Source organism: Epargyreus clarus, unplaced genomic scaffold (assembly GCF_041222505.1).
Source record: "Epargyreus clarus isolate Ecla_fem2 unplaced genomic scaffold, WU_Ecla_fem_2.2 ptg000025l, whole genome shotgun sequence".
NCBI lineage: Eukaryota > Metazoa > Arthropoda > Insecta > Lepidoptera > Hesperiidae > Epargyreus > Epargyreus clarus.
Window position 1 is genome coordinate 3,481,537 of NW_027332232.1, and position 18,124 is coordinate 3,499,660.

The 18,124-nt window shown below is 42.0% G+C and overlaps 1 long non-coding RNA gene across 1 annotated transcript; it reads left to right on the forward strand.

The window, feature by feature from the left end:
• Positions 1-15,943: 15,943 nt before the first annotated feature.
• On the forward strand, positions 15,944-17,774 carry LOC140752770 (uncharacterized). The gene is made up of 3 exons (XR_012103453.1): positions 15,944-16,512; positions 17,306-17,539; positions 17,700-17,774. It is a non-coding gene; the product is annotated as an uncharacterized LOC140752770 (long non-coding RNA).
• Positions 17,775-18,124: the final 350 nt, after the last annotated feature.

Below are 18,124 nucleotides of genomic sequence, written 5' to 3' on the forward strand. Positions count from 1 at the left end.
CTTTAACTTTTTACTGTTTTATTAAGAATAAAACTTACCTTGATATAATCTTTTAATTCCTCAATTATGGCGGAGCATACTTCTGTAATAATGCCACTTATGGCTTGTTTTGATACTCTGAAGGTATACTGTAAACTTGTGTAAGAGTCACCACTAGCTAAAAAACGAAGTGTTATTGCCAGTCTGTCTTGGATTGAAATTGGAGCCCTTAACTGTGTGCGATTCCGAAAAATTCTTGGTCCGACTAATCTGAGTAGATCTTCAAATGTCGTTGGACTCATCCTTAAGAAATTTTGAAATTGTCCAGTTAACCGATTCATTGCGATGTCAAATTTTCAAACTTCTAGCTGTGGCGTTGAACAAAAATACCGTGACACTGCTGCCGTGCCAAGCGCCATACGATTAAATGACACGGCTCCTGTGTCTTCAGCCATGCGGAAAAGAAACCAGTGTTTTAGTCATTTTTACGTGATTCTAAGCCTAAAAACTCTTAGTTTACATTCGAAATCTAACGTGGACGGCAAGGAGCATTGTTTCAAGTGTTAAAAAGGGGCAAAATAAGTGTATTTTTGGAAATGGAGGGTAAGTTGCTTTTTTAATACAGGTGTGCTAAACCTTTAGGTCTAAAAAAATTGTTTTGATTTTTCTCGTAACAAATTTCAAGTATTTTAAACTATGCAAATGAAAATTTACCAAGTTTGATTAAGTAGTTAGTAGTTTATGGCAAATGCGATTCTCTTTCGTAGCATCAAGACTCATATAAGCCATATTGAAAATTAAAACAGCGTGGTACTTTTCCATAACTTATGATCATAAATCCTGTTTATGGTTTAAGATATTTATTTTCCGAAAAGAGTACGACTCACTTACATAGGAAAATACATTTTGATTTTAAAATAATTATACATCAAGCATAGGAACATTATTAATAACGTTTAAGAATTGTAGGTAGGAGCGATTTAATACAATTTGTGGAATATTTCAACGTATGACATGTTTGTGTGAACTGTTTGTGGTTTAAAATAGTGCAGAATTTTAACAATTTATAAAAAAATTGCGATCCGTCTAGCTTTGCACGTTTCAATTTTCAAAAAGGTTGATTACCCCTATGTCTCTTAAAATCGTATAATATCCAGAAACGAAGGCTACTAGCTTGATTCACGTGAAAAATTAATATAGTTTTGTTCTGGGTAGATCTCCCTAAAACTTAATTTGAAGGAGTTACCATCAATTTCAACATGACACGGTTCTCGTGCCTAACGCCACACGAAAGAAATTATCATGGCACGGTAGCCGTGCCATCCGCAACGAATCGGTTAATCTCATATCGGCCATTAGTTTTGCACCAGCTCTCTGACTATACAACTCTGTACGCCACCAACGTCGATGTCTTCTGCGTTTTATCACATGATTCACTATTAATAATGAAGCACTGACTATCATCAGAGCCCGCAATTGGTCGTCACGATCCATTCCTTTGCGTGTTCTTTAGCAGACTGAGCGATCCGTTCGCGCGCATCTCGGAAACAGATGTGAGTAGGTACATGCGCGGTTCGTGCGCACGTTGTGCGCGCCCCGCGTCTACACTGATGCAATGCTCGTTTCGTGTTGCATTGCATGTTGTGTTGCAGCAGTCTGTACCCGCCCTAAGATATTGATTCTTGTTTCTCGTTCCCGTAAATAATTACGCATCCACCACCGTTTCTTTCGTTTCTTCTTATTACCCGATAAAATAATGTACGCAGCACTAATAGCCACAACCTCCTCGGGCGACATTTCTATAAACACTGACTAGTGTGGCCTGCAAAATGTGCCGCGACATTTGTCTCGGGACATTTTACGTAGTTTACGAGCAACATGTTTCGCAACATGTCACTCCGTTTGTCCCTTAGTGTATTCTGAGCTTAAACTGAACTCGGTTTAGTCGGCAGTGGCAGCTCAGAACAGTTTGCTTGCGACGCCAGCAAACTGTTCTTAGTTTGCCGCTCACTAGAATTTCGGTTTGCCACAAATTTGCGGCTCACGCAGTCGGCAGCGAACAGTTTGCCTACTGGGCACGCAGCCTTAGGATCGCTTGGAGCGCATATTTGGGATCGCAAGTTTCCAAGAGTGGATCGGCCTAACACGATCCACGATCCACGCTCCGCGATCCTGGATCGCGGATCGCGGGATCGATGGATCGTCCGGTGTGGACCCGGCTAATGGCGTGCGAGCATATACCTATCTCGCTTCACGCGTCTCTTTCTGTCTTTCGGACCTGTCGCGACGTGTCCAAGGATAATTCGGGGTTCACAAGGTTACAAGGTTATAATGGTGACACGTGTAACTGGCACGTGTAACTGACACGTGTAACTCTTTTTGTTACTATTTATATTTTAATTATTTCTAGCATTTAATATTTCTAAAACTATTCTAACTAATAAAACAACCTATTCTATCAAATTACATTCTTATAAATATCCCTAATACCTAATATAGTTTATCTTTTATTTTCAATTAAAACTCTTATTATACATAACTAATTCTAACGGGTTGAAGACGTCGCTAACAGTCTCCCCCCAGTGTTCGGCGGTCCGGACACTCCATCCTCAGGTGGCGGCGTCTGGTTCACCACGATGAGTCGGGACACCGGTCGGCGCAGCGTTCCGCCCCTTGTTCGCACGTCGACGATGCGGATTCTCCCGTCAGGCCCAGGGAATGTCTTCTCGATTTGCCCCCGCGGCCATGTGTTGCGCGGGAGCGTGGCGTCGGCTTTTCCCAACCGGCTGGAACGTTCGATTGGTTTATTTCGTTTCATGCTATTTATTTCGCGTTCGAATGCTTCATCTTGACTGTTTCTTATTAATGTCGCTTCTGCCTTCTTTAAATACTTGCGGTCGATACACAGGTGAGTTTCATTAGCCTTCTTTTCGGAGTTTTCTTTGTTGCATTTCCTTCGACACATGTCTATAAACATATGAACCCTGGCCGTCGTCTTCAGAAGGCGCCACCAATTACTGAACTTGCGAGGGTCGAGCAACTTCTCTTTTTCATTAACGGCGGCGATGGTGCAGGCACTCTTTTTCTTTATTTCAGAGTCATCTTCTTGTTTCAGTATCTTCTTTACGGGCCAGTCAGATTTCGGACCGTAAAGGAACGCGGGACCTCTGAACCATCTTGCCTCTTTGTTGAAGTCTCGTGGGGTGTTCCTAGTCGCATCATCAGCTGGGTTGTCCTTGGTGGATACCCACCTCCATTCGTTCGGCTTGGAGAGTTCTTCTATGGCGGCGAGTCTATGTGCAACGAACACCTTGAATCGTCGTGGGTCCGCCTTCAGCCATTGTAGAACGGTCGTGGAGTCCGACCAGAATACTTTACTGGTAACAGTGAGATCGGTTTCTTCGCATACGGACGCAGCCAGTCTTGCACCCAACAGAGCAGCTTGTAGTTCGAGGCGGGGAATCGATGTGGCTTTCACTGGGGCCACTCGCGCCTTCCCAGCCATCAGCCTGATGTTGACCTCCCCGTTGTCAGCTGTTGACCTCCAATACACGGCGGCGGCGTATGCGGTTTCACTGGCGTCGACGAAGGTGTGTACTTCGCCCGATCTCGTTGTTGGTGCTAGACATCGAGGTATCTTCAAGCAGCTCAAGGACTTGACGTTCCCAGCGTATTCTTCCCAGGCGCGATGCTGTTCCTCATTGACTTCTTCGTCCCACTGGACTCCGGTTCTCCAGAGGTCTTGTATGATTCTTTTCCCCATTATCAGGACTGGGGTAGCGAGTCCAAGCGGGTCGAAGGTAGACATTACTGCGCTGGTGACTTCTCTCTTCGTGGGCTTCTTGTTGCCATTCTTGACCTCCAATGGTGTGTTTCTGAGACCGACGTTGAAGGCTAATGCGTCTTCTTGTACGAGCCACCTCATACCTAATGTTTTCTCTTCTTCTTGGCCAAGTCTTTTTTCTTTAATATACTCGTTCGCGTCTATCTTGGCTAAGGCTTCTTCTTTATTGCTGGCCCATTGCTTCAATATGAATCCAGCCTTCTTGTGCACTTGATTTACTTCGTCAGCAACGGATGCCGCCTCTTCCGTTGTAGAAAAGCTCTGTAGGTAATCATCCATATAATGGTTGCGGATGATTGCTCGGGCTGCCCTCGGATGTTCCTTTGCATGTTGCTCCGCGTTGATGTTCTTCGCGTAGATAGCCGTTGCTGGAGAAGACGCGGCGCCGAAGATTACAGACTTCATTCTATATTCTTTGGGCTTCGATCCTCGGTCTTCACCTCGCCAAAGAAAGCGTAGGCTGTCGCGGTCTTCCTCTCTTATCTGGATTTGCAGGAACATTTCTTTCACGTCAGCGACGACTGCTACGGGCCCTTCTCGGAATCGTATTAATACCCCAAAGAGAGATTGGAGTAGGTCTGGACCTGGTAGCAGCGCGTCGTTCAGGCTCTTCCCTTCATGCTTAGCGGCGGCGTCGAATACTATCCGAATCTTCCCTTTCAATGGATGTTTCACGGCGAAATGAGGAAGATAGAAAGTCCGGCCCATTGTGATGTTCTCCGGTGCTTCTTCGGCGTACGCGCTCGTCAAGAGGTTACCTAGTTGCTTGCTATATTCTTCATTGAGGGTTGCGTCTCTGTCCAGTTTTCTTTCAACACCCAGCAGCCTGTTGCGAGCTTGAGTGTAGTTATTGGGCAACCTCTCGTCTTCAGATTTCCACAGAAGCCCGGACTCGTATCTTCCATCTGGTAACTGCCTTGTAGATTCTTTAAGTATCTTCAACGCTCGTTCATCTGCATCGTTGCTAGGACGTCGTTCTCTTATTCCAATTGAGTCTAATTCGAAGTGCTTCTTAATTAATTCTTCAAGTGATTCTTCTTTATTAGTTATTCGACAATGGTTGATGAAGTGAACTGAAGCTATCCCGGTGTGGCCCCCGTGAAGTACCCAACCCAGGCTTGTGAGAGAAGCCACAGGTTCGCTTCGTTTCCCTTTCACGATCTTCCTTGAGACTATGAGGTCCCAGTTGTCCTGACCGATGAGCAGTGCGGGCCTTCCTTTTTCATATACCAATTCATTCTTTAAATTCTTCAGATGGTCGCATCGTTCAATAGATTTCCCATCTACATATTGAGGTGACAACTTCAGTTCTTCAACGGTGCGCACGCCTCTCAAGGCTCGTTTGTCCCTCCTGTGTATGCCTCTTATCTTCAGATCCATTTTCTGTGACTTTTCTTTGGTGATTATTTTCCCACCGACGGTTTCCAATATTAATTCTTTTTCTTCCCCCGTGGCCCCAATACGTGAGGCGATGGAGGCGTCCAGCAGGGAAACCGTTGAGCCCTCGTCTAGTAGTGCTAGTACGCGGGCTGATCCTTTGGGTCCGTAGATATCGACAGGCATCATCTTCAAATAAATTCTTGCCCCATCCGCTGCGGCGTAGACGGGACGAACATCTTCTATTTCCTTTGCTCGATTACAGGGGGACGGTGCGAGCTTCTGTTGTTGCGTAGACGGTGCTGTTGTGCGAGTCAGCTCCGAGTGCAACAACCTGTGGTGCGGTCTCTTACATTTTCTGCACGGCTGTGCTTTACAATTCGTTCGTACGTGTCTCAGTCGCAGACACTTGAAACATAAACGCTTCTGTTTCGCTATTTCCCATTTCTCATCGGTTGTTGCTTCCTTAAAATTCTTGCATTCGGTGAGCCAGTGTTCTCCATTGCAATGGAAGCAGTTCTTCTTATATGGTTCCGATGACGTTGCTACAATGTGCGTTTCTTCTTCGTCATCTTGCGTTGTGTGGACAGGGAATCTTCTTTGCCCGAACCTCTTCTTAATCAGTTCGGGCGGTGCAAACGATCCACACAAATCAGCTTCAGAATTGAGGAACTTCTTAAGTTTCACCAGTTCTGGTTCATCGTGGCCCATGCTGGCGTTGAAGTCGAACCATCGATACCGAAGTATGGGTGACAGCTTCTCAATGACGACTCTTGTGATCTCCGGTGAATATAAATACTGGACTTTCTTCAAAGCTTCTATCGTTGTAACGGCGTTGCTGACTTGACTCGCGAATGCGCAGATGTCCCTGGGTGCGTCGCTAATACGGGGTAAGTCCTTCATCCTTTCAACTTCTGCGAGAACTAGTTGCTCTGGTCTCCCGAAACGACGTTCTAACGCGGCGAGGATTTCTTGAGGTTCCGACGATGCGAAAAGCAGGCTTCGTATTGCTTCTCTGGCGGCTCCCTTTATTGTTCTTCTTAGGCGAGCCATGTTCTGTACGTCGTTAAACTGCTCCGCGCTGTCCATATATGACCTCTTGAAAGGCAGCCATTCTTCGTTAGATCCGTTGAAGTCGGGTAAGTCCCATACCTTATGAGCCGCAGGCGTTGTTTGCGTTGTGCGCGCGGCGACGATAATGGCGTCGGCGAGTTCTTTAAGTTCGCTCTTGTGTGAAGGTACTTCCTTTTCATTCGGGGCTTCCACGTAAGACGCGGTGTGTTGGACCCATTGTTCGATGTGCGAGTGACGTTCAGCTTCGAATTCGTTGTCTACTTCATCTTCGGAGTCGCATTGTGCAAGTTCCAGTTCGGTGCGTGCGAGGGCTGCGGCGGTCTCCGCGGCCGCTAGCTGCTTTTTCTGAAGTTCCACTTGTGCTCTGAGTTCTGCCTTGCGTGACCTTGAGGATCTGGTCGTCCGAGGGACCACGGTGTCTGAAGACGCGAACGGAGGGATGCTAGGCCTTCCAATGTTCTTCAGATGCGTGTGTGGTTCGTGGTGCGGGATGCTCGCGGGTGCGGGCATCGTAGTTGCGGGATTCGTGGACACGCTGCGTGCGGGCGCAGTCGCGGTCGGTGCGGTGCGCGTAGTTCTACTCGTCGTTGTGGTCGCGGTCGCGGTCGTAGTCGTAGTCGTAGTCGTCGCGCTCGGTGCTTCGGTCGCGGTGGCGTCGGCGGCGGCTGCGGTCGCGGCCGTCGCGGCGCGCGTTCTTCTTCCATGCGTCGAGGCGGATGCGGCGGTTGAGGCGGTGGCGATCGTGTGACGAGATGTGGACGTTGACGCAGTCACGGTGTCCGTAGGTGTGAAAATCGACCAGTCCGTTCTTGATTCTTCTGAGCTTCGTTCTTCCTGCTTGGAGCGTGACGGTGACCTTGAACGAACGGTAGGCATCTTCGGTTTTTTCTTCTCTTCCCTATCCGACGTAGAAGGACCAAACAATGTGACGTATCGGGAGAGGTGCCGGTCGACCGAAGAAAACCTTCCAATGTTCTTATCTTTCAAATGCGTATATTTCCATAGAAGCTCAGAATTCGACTGTACATAGTCCGCAAATCGGACCTATATTTATACCCCGAATTAAGGTACGGAACGCGCGACAGGTCTCACTAGTAATATGCCTCTGTAGGCCAATGGCGTGCGAGCATATACCTATCTCGCTTCACGCGTCTCTTTCTGTCTTTCGGACCTGTCGCGACGTGTCCAAGGATAATTCGGGGTTCACAAGGTTACAAGGTTATAATGGTGACACGTGTAACTGGCACGTGTAACTGACACGTGTAACTCTTTTTGTTACTATTTATATTTTAATTATTTCTAGCATTTAATATTTCTAAAACTATTCTAACTAATAAAACAACCTATTCTATCAAATTACATTCTTATAAATATCCCTAATACCTAATATAGATTATCTTTTATTTTCAATTAAAACTCTTATTATACATAACTAATTCTAACGGGTTGAAGACGTCGCTAACACATTGTTTATTTTTAAATTCCAGGGAAGCTGGCATCAGAAAGCATAATTATTGCCAATTTAATAACTCATATGGACTGACTGTTTGATCTGCTGAATACTGACACAGCTGATTTGCGAAGAAGAAAACCTCAGGCTACGAATATGAGTGGATACTAGGGGTCGCAATACCGGACCATCTAAGCAAAACCGGTATTTTCGGTACTGACCCCAGACAAATCCCGGTATTCCGGTTTTTTCGATATTTTCGAGATTAAGATAAAGTTACTAATTTTTATTAAGCATTTTACTATGTAATGTTAATTTAGTGGAATTCCGAAGGAAAATAGGTCCTATTACTTAATACCAAGTTAATTACAGAAGTTTATGATTTATTAACGACGTTATGAGTTCCGAATTCATCAATAAATGAATTATATAAAAATATATGTGGAAAGCTGGAAAAAAATAACTCTGTAGTCGTGCACTCTTGACAGAGTGGTCGTGGCATGATGATGACAACTGGTCAGTCATCCACAGCTGCCTTAAACAGACGCTATTGCGATCCTTCGCCACCGCCTTCTATGCTGGCCTTGCGGCAACACTCGACGAGGGAACACTGTGTGCTAGATTTTATAAGGTCTGTTCAGCGAGTAGGCGATTTGCCGCGTGACCTCTTTCCATCTACCTTTCACGGAACTACAACCGTACTACTGAGTTCTCGTCCCTAAATATGCGGCCGAAATATTTTAGTATTCTAATCCAGATAATCGTAGATCCAGAGAATAGTATTTCTAGGGCATCAATTTTACGGCGATCTTGCATCCGAATCGTCTACGTCTCTGCAGCGTAGAGAAGGATAGGAAAAACTAGACTTTTCATAAGTCTTATATGTTACCTAACGATAAGGCAGACGGGCTACCTGATGGAAAGCAGTCACCGTCGCCTATGGACATTTGCAACACCAGAGGAGTCGCCAATGCATCGCCGGCTTTGAAGGAGAGCTCTTTTTACACCCCTCTTGAAGAGCCCCATGTCATAGTCCTGAGGGAATACCTCAGGAGAAAGTTCATTCCACATTTTGCACGTACGCGGCAAAAATGAACGATCAAACCGAACCGTGGAGGACCGCCACGGGTCCAGTTGATGTGGATGGAACTTCATCCTTCGGCGAGAGGTGCGATGAAGGAAAGGCGGCTTAGGCACCAGATCAAATAGTTCCTCAGAACACTCACCATTGTAAATTCGGTAGAACTCGCAGAGGGAACCTATGTCCCTCCGCAGGCTTAAGGGTTCTAACCGATCAGAGATCGCTGGGTCATCGACGATTCGCACCGCGCGTTTCTGTACGGAGTCAAGTGGGTTAAGCTGGTATTGTGGTGCCCCTGCCCAGAGATGCGAGCAGTACTCCATGTGGGGCCTCACTTGCGCTTCATAAAGCAGAAAGAGTTGGCCCCCAGTGAAGTACTCCTTGGCTCTGTTCAGGAGGCCCAGTTTCTTTGAAGCCAACTTGGCTTTAACTTCCAAATGACTCCGATACTGCACGTCACACGAGATGTCAACTCCCAGAATCCCTACACTTTTACCAATGGTGAGCGGGGTACTTTGGAACTTAGGCGCTATGACGAATGGGGCTTTTTAGCGGTAAACGCGCAGACTTGTGTCTTCATGGGGTTGAACTCAACAAGGGTAAGACGACCCCATTCCAAGACCTGCCAGAGAGTTCTCGATTTCAGACACAAGTCGGATTCTGCTTTCTTCCACGAATGTCCGAGAGGTGTCCGCATCTGCATAGCAATGAATGCCACCGGTTTGTAGCAGCAAATCATTGATATGCAGAATAAAAAGCGTGGGAGATAATACAGACCCTTGGGGCACGCCAGCGTTGATGAGCTCCGTGTCTGAGCAGCACCCGTCAACTACGACCTTAATATGCCGCTCAGACAGAAAGCTGGCTGTCTATGTGCACAACCTCTCGGGAAGACCTTAAGATGGTAACTTCGCGAGAAGGACCCTATGCCAGAGCCGGTCAAAGGCCATAGCGATGTCCAGGCTTACGGCCAATACCTTCCCGTTGCTCTCAACAGCTTGTTCCCAAAGGTGAATGAGGTACACAAGAAGATCACCAGCTGATCGGCCCTTGCGACAACCATATTGGTCTGTCTTGGTGTTTTTTGATATGTTGCGGTTCCTCCAAATCTTATCAAGCCTATCGACAGCAGATCTTGTTAAAGCGAAGATCGTGTTGGCGGGTTGTTTCTTGACGCCTATTGTCATAATTGTCATTGTTATAAAATATTTTGAAAATATATCATCTTCCTCTAAATGTTTCTTTTATTGTGATACACTCAAGAAATATAGCATAAAACTATAGTTACTGCACTTCCTTGTCGACCCTTTTGTATGAAGTGTAATGAAAATAGTGTGGGCCCAGTGTCGTGGTCACTGTCCATTTTCCCAGACGCGATTACATATGGTATGCAACATGTAAACCTCGAGTTCATCCATTGATCGAAACACTTCAATAGGAATATCATCTATATTAATTGCTTTGTCGTGTTTTAATAAGTTAAATAGCAGCGCGTACTTCATCACACCATTAGAATCCTCAATAGCCCATGTTCTGGATTTAAATTGATGGGTTATACATCGGATTTTTTAAGAGATCTTTTATTTCAAATCGAACCTTTTCTTTAGCTCTCCGACGAAGTTATACAATACGCCAAGTCTCACCTGACATCCAATGCTGATGTTTGTTGATTTTCATAGGTTGTGTCGATTGTAACGCTTGTTTAATATGGACTTTTGCATTGTGCCAGAGTCTATTGGAGTCAATTTATATGACTATAACTTTATTTTGTTTTATTTTACTAAAAACCGAAAATACCGAATATCCCGGTTTTTGTGCAATTAAAACCGGTATTAATAAGACCTAAAGGAGATGTTTCAAAATGTATGGGCTCCCGGCCACCTTTTGTACACTATACTAAAAACTAAGAAAACATGCAAAGAACAATTCGTAGTGGTTCATTTTTTTCAAATCATGTTCGTTTCATTGTTAAAAAACAATAATTATCACTTAAACTTGCAACACAACAGTGGAAAAACATCATGGCGGTAGTGATTACCGTAATAATGTCATCTGTCATTCTATTTTAACTTACTATATACATTATATACTTTTTAATATATTTTTTACGCGATTGGGCGTAGATATATAAATATTGTATTGTATGTATTGAGAAACAATACCTATATTTGATAAACATTAATTATATTTACTTTCATAAATCTTGACTTAAAACAAACATACCAAAATAAGTACTTCTATACCAATTTATTTTAGTTAAAACATTTAAGTGTGTAAATAAAACAACTTTAACTACACATTTAGATAATATTTTATTTATTCTTCACTTAGATACATTATTTATTCATTTTCAATATCTTCCCTTATCAATATTTTCATCCAATCATGTAGCAGGTTCTGTAATATCCTGTGACGAGCCCAAGTTCAGCCCAAACATCAAACAATGATCATAATGTGAGCGCAACTACCTACGAGTACGGTTCGTTGCCCAGCGATGCAGTTGCAATAATAACTGAATATTTTGTCATCCCAAGAATTTCCTTGTCTTGCTATTGTAATTATCTAAAAAAAGAGGAATGTAAAAAGATTAGCTTCCCTAGTTTAAAATTATTAACGATTATTTCATGATTAATACAACTAACTGATGTATATTTTATTACCTGATGATATTGAATCGTTGTCAACACAAACCACAGCGATCGCAGGAAATTACAAGAGTCCATAAAACATAAGCTGGGTAAACAAGTAAGGTAGAATCAGTCCAAAATCATGCAGTATGCAGCACAGAGCAGAAACATATTCAGGATTGAAATCGAATCTTCTCACCAGTACATATTTATTCAACGTTTACATTGGAGTCCACTATTATATAATATGTATATATCAACTTTTACACATATCAAATTGACAACTTCTTCTTTTTCAATTTGACATGTCACTTACATCTATAAAACCAGATACTATTTAAAAGGTAGTTTTGTTGTAATTATTATAAATAATTAATTAAATTCAGAAATAATGACGGGATACACAAAACAAAAGCCAGGTTGTAAAGTACTGAGGTAACAATAACTTTACGACAAAAACAGCCAAATACAGAATTCCCGACATCCAAAGAGTATAGTAACCTATGTGTGGGGTACACATAAGTTCCCTGACCGACATCGACAGTTTTGAAAACTTGACATTGACAGTATCCCGCCATATTTAATATTTTAATGAGGAATGCTTATTTTAAATATTTTTAAACAGGAATACTTTAGGTTATCAAAATATATATGTATTTTTCTTCAATTATACAAATTATTCGTGTTTTTTAGATATAGTGTACATGAGATGGCCGAAAATGAAACATGTCCTTTGGCCCGGTATCCCGGTATTTTCGAAATCTCGAATACCGGATTGCGACCCCTAGTGGATACCACATTTAGAGTTTTTTTTTTTAATGAAGAAGTTTTTCTCTAGTGCTAAATATATTGGTAGTAGATGTACTCCTCTTTCTCAGGATGGCTGAGTATGGACGTTAAATGGTGTGGAGAGATTATGGCATAATTTCGTGAGTACCCATAAAATAAGAAGCCTTTCTAAAAGAATGCTACAGCAGGACCCACTAGAAAATTTATTTGGATGTTATTCGTGGTAACTGTGGTTCTAATTTCAACCTACATTAGGTCAATCTGAGGCTGCCCTAAAAACATCCATCATTAGTAACTTAGCCCATATTGGGACTAAAGGAAATTGTGAAGAAGATGACGACATAATTGTAAATAATTTCTATACAATGCATTCTGTGGCTTCACAGCTTTTTCACATTTTTGAAAAAAAATTTACTCAAGAAGTTTTTGAATTGATTATTATAGAGAGTAACCGATATGCGAGTCAAAACAACGTAATAGGCTGGACCAATCTGAATTTAAAAGAATTAAAGGCTTTCTTAGCTATCTTGACTATTATGGATTACAATATTTTACCTTCTTTCGAATTGTATTGGTCATCAGATCCCGCTCTCTGGAAGCTATTTCATCAACTCTAAATGAGTTGATGAAATAGCTTCCAACATGACATACCGAAGATTCAAGCAAATCTTACGTTGTTTGCATCTAAATGATAATGCTAAACAACCTGCTAGATCTAGCCCCGCGTATGATAAGTTGTTCAAAATTCGACCATTATTGACGCTTATCAACAAAGCTTTTCAAGAAAATGCGCAAAACTTTTTTCCCAGTCGACAGATGATAGTCGATAGACCTTTTCAAAGAAAGGTCTTCATTGAAGCAGCGTATGAAGCCGATAAAAAGAGGTTTCAAAGTGTGGTGCCGCTGTGACAGTAGCACTGGTTATCTGTACGAGTTTGAGATATATACCTGAAGAGATGGTGACAGAGTAAAAGACAATTTAGGACGAAAAGTGGTCACGAAGTTAACAGACATTTCATAAAAAAAATTGCGGTTATGATGTCATGAAATATTTACATCTAAATGGTATTTACGCGAACTAAGTGCATCAAAATGGCTGCAGGACATTGATAAAAATGCGGAACTGTACACCTCGAGAAAAAAACTTGAGGCACGACGATGTTTGATGGTAACAGCGGAGTTATGGATGAAGTCTGAGCGAGTGTTCAAATCTTACGATGATTTTAAGTCCACTTTACAAAAGGAATTTCCAGATAGCTATAATTCAAAATAAATACACGAACTGATGACGGCGAGAAAGAAGAAAGAAGAGTCATATTATGAGTTTATGCTCGTTATGAAGGAGTTAGGAAGAAGAGAAAAAATTGCCGATTATGTAGCTATTCAATACATTGTAGATGGAAGTATGGAAGAATCGTCGATTACGAACTTAATAAAGCTATTTTGTACGGCGTGATTACGTATCCTGTGCTTAAAGAAAAGTTAGGGATCTTTGAAAACAAGAAAAAACATGGCATAGCAGCGTCTCGAGGCACCTGTAAGAGAAAGGAAGTCATCGGCAATGGACCGTAAATGTTACTAGTGCGGTAAAAAGGGCGACGTGGCAAGTGTATAGGAAAACCGCATTAAATCGTATAAGTGCAATCAGTTCGGTCATATGCTAAAAATCGCACTAGTAGAGATTTGGAGCAATCGACATCAAAAAGCAAATGATCGAAGTTGTTGGCAACATGGCTTTTCATTTTGGGTAATAAAATACCAGAACATGACTACATGAAGATTTATAAAAATAAAAGAGTTTGTGATTACCATTTCAAACCAGAACACAAAGAAGGATGGTCAAAACGTACCAGAAGACGAAACGATGGCGTCACTATATGCCATATATATGAAAAAATCCCTTATGTTTTAAGGTCTTAAAAAACACAAGAAATGTCTTTCTATGTAGCCACAAAAAAAAGTTAATCATTTATTTCAGTTTTTGTAACTTCTTCGAAATTATTTCGAGTAATAGTTTCAGAACGCACCTATTGACGATTCATTTCGCGTATGAAATGACTTGGTATTCAAAAAATACACTCCTTTGCAAAAAAAACGGGCGGGTTTGATTTTTTAACATTATTGGTAATAATTTAGTTCTTCAGAGGTTTTAATAGCCAAACTATGTTACTGGCACTTAATAAAGAGTCTGGGTATGAAAAAAAGTTCATTCCAAATTCAAAACTTTTGTTTTTTAAATTATTAATCCCTTTTTCATTTTGTGACACTTTTCGCGGGTTTGCGGTTAAAAGGTTATCAAGCAACTAAAAGTAACTTTTCGTTATTTTTAGTACAACAATTTATGTTTATCGCATAATTCTGCCTTATTGTGACTTAAAACAGATATCTTTGTGTCTATCGTAATGGCAGAAAAAGCAATGAGAGCTAGTAAAATTATAGCGCTGCTGGAAGAGGGGTGTAGCCAATGTTACGTCTCACAGCGGTTAAACGTGAGTCGTTCAACCGTACAAAGAACCTGGACTCGATACCAAGAGACAGGTTCCGTTCAGAGAAGGCAAGGTTCTGGGAGAAAACGTTGCACACAGCCGCGAGACGATCGCTTTTTAGTGACTCAGGCGCTGAGGAACCGCAAATGCAGTTACATAGACCTCAAAAGAAACCTTGAAGAGGTACGAGGAGCACAAGTTAGCCTATGGACTGTGAGGAGAAGACTTTTAGCTGCTGATATACGTAGTCGACGACCAGCGCGGGCCCCCAAGTTACTCCGTGAGCACCGGATTGCGCGGTTGAGGTTCGCTAGAAATTGCCTATCTTGGACACCAGGTAACTGGAGTAGCGTACTCTTCTCCGATGAGGCTCGAATTTGTCTGCATGGTGAGGACCGACGTCGGCGAGTGTTACGAAGACCAGGGGAACGCTATGCCGATGTGTGTTTTGAAGAAATCACCCCTTATGGTGGAGGGTCCGTTATGTTTTGGGCGGGCGTAACTTCCAACTATCGTACCGAGATAGTATTCATAGAAAATGGCTCACTAAATGCGCATAGGTACATAACAGAAATCCTTTCTCAAAATGCACAACCCGCACTGACTGTAATTGGTGAAGATGCCATTTACATGGACGATAATGCTCGGGCCCACCGTTCTGGCGACGTAGATGCTTATATGCAAGAGGTCGGTATTCGTCGTTTGGATTGGCCAGCGCGGAGCCCCGACCTTAACCCCATTGAGCATGTTTGGGACCTCCTAAAAAGGCGAGTACGATCTGTCCAACCACCTCCACAAAACATCAGAGAGCTTAAACGTGTAATCTCGACTGAGTGGGAACACATTCCACAGGACACCATCAAAAGCCTGGTGGGAAGCATGCCAAGACGATTACATGCCGTAATCGCTGCAAGAGGAGGTCATACTCGTTATTAATTTTTATTTTTTAATGTCTCTTTTATTAAAATACCATAAAAATACTCGTAGTCTTAATTTCATTATACCCATAAAAATGTCCATTTTAACACGGCTCTCTGTTTACATTGACTAAAACACCGATACCAGGATAAAAGTGTTAAAAAACTAGATTCTCATTGATAATAAGAAATTTCTAGTCATCCAAGCTAATGACATACTAAAAATATAATAATATTTACCCATAGAAAAGCTAAGGTAAAGTGTGTGTGTAAGGTGCCCGTTTTTTTTGCAAAGGAGTTTATAATTATTCAAGTTTTTCTGAATAGTTGTAAACTGTTATTCAATTAAATTAGTATTTAGGCATTAAATCAACTACTATGTTGATTTATTATGCATTGGATTCTTGTCATAAAAAATAATTATGTTGGTTCATAGCACGTATAAGCGTTTTGTTCAAAAACATACAACGGAACGTCATTTGTCATCGACAATAGTTACATAGTCTGTGGTCATCGACCCATGCTATTGATTGACACCCGGCAATCATTCGCATTCGCATCATACTCGCTTCACTTGTTGTTGTGAATTGTGATACGTACTGTACTTTTGGATAATATTCTTCTCTTGTTTTGACCTTGGCATTGTTTTACGGACTGATATCTACACTTGTGACGATAATTCTGGTTTTGATTTCTGGACACCGATTTTGCTTTTTGGATATTTGTGATTGTGAGTTTGTGAGAGACATCATGCAGACGCCACAACTAGCCCTGCGATTGCTATGTGCTAATTGTAACATACGCATTGATACACTTCGCCGCCATCTCGTCTTTGAGCTTGATACCAGAGTAATTTCTAAGATCTGCGAGTGGAATTCTTCAATAATAGTACGTATTTACATACTTACCTACTTATTGACGTGACAACGTCTTAAATTAGGTTGCGGCTGGGAGTCACTTATGAAAAAGTGTAACGCCCGGTAACGTTACGATGAGTCACCGAACGAGAGAGAGGCCCGCCGAATGCCTTGCGTCTCTCTCCCACTCAACTATGATCGGTCTGCCGCGCGCGCAGCACTAGAGAATTAGGCGCATTGAATCGGCGCATGCTTGTGTCTCTGTCTTTGTCTTTCTCGAACGTTCTTGGCGTTGGAAAAACAAGAAAGCGTCACAATACAAGTTCACACGTGTGGTTAAAGTATCGTCAGCTGTGTCTGTAGTGAAAATATGGAGTGCTTAGATTCGTCATTTATCATTTACAACAACTACAACAATTTCTAAGTCAACTACGTTAAAAGGAACAACTATCGACTTGACTTTCGCAAGACACATTACAGCAGAAACACTTCCTTTCATTTCATATTTCTCCTATCATCGTCCTATCCTCAACAAAATCACTCAAATAGGAATTAGTTAAGTTTAAGTTTACATGTACAATGTTTTAGTAAACAAAATATATTTCTATAGTTAAAATTTGTGCAATTCTTATTTTCATTCAATTCCTTGTTCCTATTGTGCAATTTAATTATATTCATATCAATAAATATTCTACCGAGAAAAAGACGTTGTCACGTAAAATCTTCGCCCGTAAAACCGACTTTACAGGCAACCATTTTTTTAGTACACTAACTACCATCACACACAATCATACATCATAATACAACTCTAATTCTTATTTTAGATCACTGAAGAAGATTACATATGTGATGCCTGTAATCAATTGGCAATACAGCATGTCAACTCCGGAATGGCTAATGAACCTGGTGCCTCATCTTCCCGTGGCCACATGCATGTTTGCATACTCTGTGGAAGTTCTCTGCGGAATCGTAAATGTGATGTTATTGTGAGAGAGAATCCATCTCAGTTGCAACAAGCAATACTTATTCAACTTGAAAATAGAATTGCCCCACGGCAGGTAATTATGATCTGTTTATTATGTACTTTTGTTTGTATTGTTATCAATGTTATAGTGAATTCATCACTGCAATCTAATGTATTTTTGTAACAATGTTTTTATTTGCTTGAGTTGATGAGCCAAAACATTTATATTAAGACAAGGCTGTATGGATTTTTAGGCAACTTCATCAGACCATGTTTGTCATCCCTGTTGGCTGAGACTCAAAAGAGTTGCAACACAAAATATTGAGCAGAGCCAGAGCCGGAGCCAGAGCCAGAGCCAAGGCCGGAGCTGGAGCCTCAGCCCCACGAACCTCGAAGCCCTCCAAACACTGACCAGCAAGCTGACGAAGTACCCGGGGTGATTAGTTTACCGAATTATAGACGAGCGGCTAATACTGCAGCACATTGTGTTTTTTCTGGTTGCCAAAACCGAGATTTGCATAGGATTTCTGACCCTCTAAGAGCAACGACTCTAAGTCAACACAAATATTACTTGCCTTTAAATGCTCGTATTTGTGTAGAACATACATTTAGTACTGAATGGGATATGTTGTTCAATTCTCAAAAAAGTTTAAGAACATTTACGGCTGAACAAGTGGAA